The sequence below is a fragment of the Meleagris gallopavo genome, chromosome Z (genome assembly GCF_000146605.3).
Source record: "Meleagris gallopavo isolate NT-WF06-2002-E0010 breed Aviagen turkey brand Nicholas breeding stock chromosome Z, Turkey_5.1, whole genome shotgun sequence".
Lineage (NCBI taxonomy): Eukaryota > Metazoa > Chordata > Aves > Galliformes > Phasianidae > Meleagris > Meleagris gallopavo.
Window position 1 is genome coordinate 27666469 of NC_015041.2, and position 907 is coordinate 27667375.

Sequence of the window (907 nt, forward strand, 5' to 3'; positions counted from 1 at the left end):
AGAGAGAGTTTCCGAGCTGAGGTTCAAGCCAAAATGGAGAATCTCCAAGTCAAATCTGATCAGTTACAAGAGACACCATTAACAATATCAGTTGCTCCTGTGGAAGACAAGAAATGGAAACGAGTGTCCACGCGTCTAGAATGGAAAAGAGAAGAAGCGGAGGAGGGGGTAGAGGAAGATCCAGGTGAGGGGCTCTCCTCAGAACCACCACCACCATCATGAAAAGCAAAAGGAAAAACTAAGAGACATGCAGAAGAGAGTGATGATGAGGACATCCTTATTACTACTCATCGGCCTCTGAAGATACTGAAATCCAGGGCTCAAGAAAGGAGTTCACACGGGGCCCGAATGAAACTGTTGTTTCCTGGTTGCTTCGTTGTTGGGACTGTGGGGCCAATAGTTTGTTTCTAGATGGTAATGAAGCTCAACAACTAGGAGCCATTGCCAGAGACCCAGCTATTGACCGAGGAATTAGTTGATGTTTGGATGAGTCTGCCACCCTTTGGGAACGAGCGTTAATAACCGTGAAAGAAAGGTATCACTTCAAAGACGGCTTGAAGCCTGTGATGAAAAGATGGGATACAGTTGAAAGGGGTATCCAGTACTTGAGGGAAATGGCTGTGGTGGAAATGCTATTTGACCCTAACTTTGTTCCTAACCACCCACGACAAGACTGCGATCCTGAGAGAGTGAGGACGATGCCTGAGATATGGCAGAGACTCATAACAACAGCACCAGACAGATATACCGGTACACTATTGTCAGCTAATGACAGATACCGGGAACAAGAGAGAATACCCTTAGTTTTTGAATTGATTCTTACGCTCCAAAACTACAAACAACAGCTACCCCCAACTCACGTTTCCATTGCCGCCATCTCACAAATAACGGACCAACTGAATGAAAT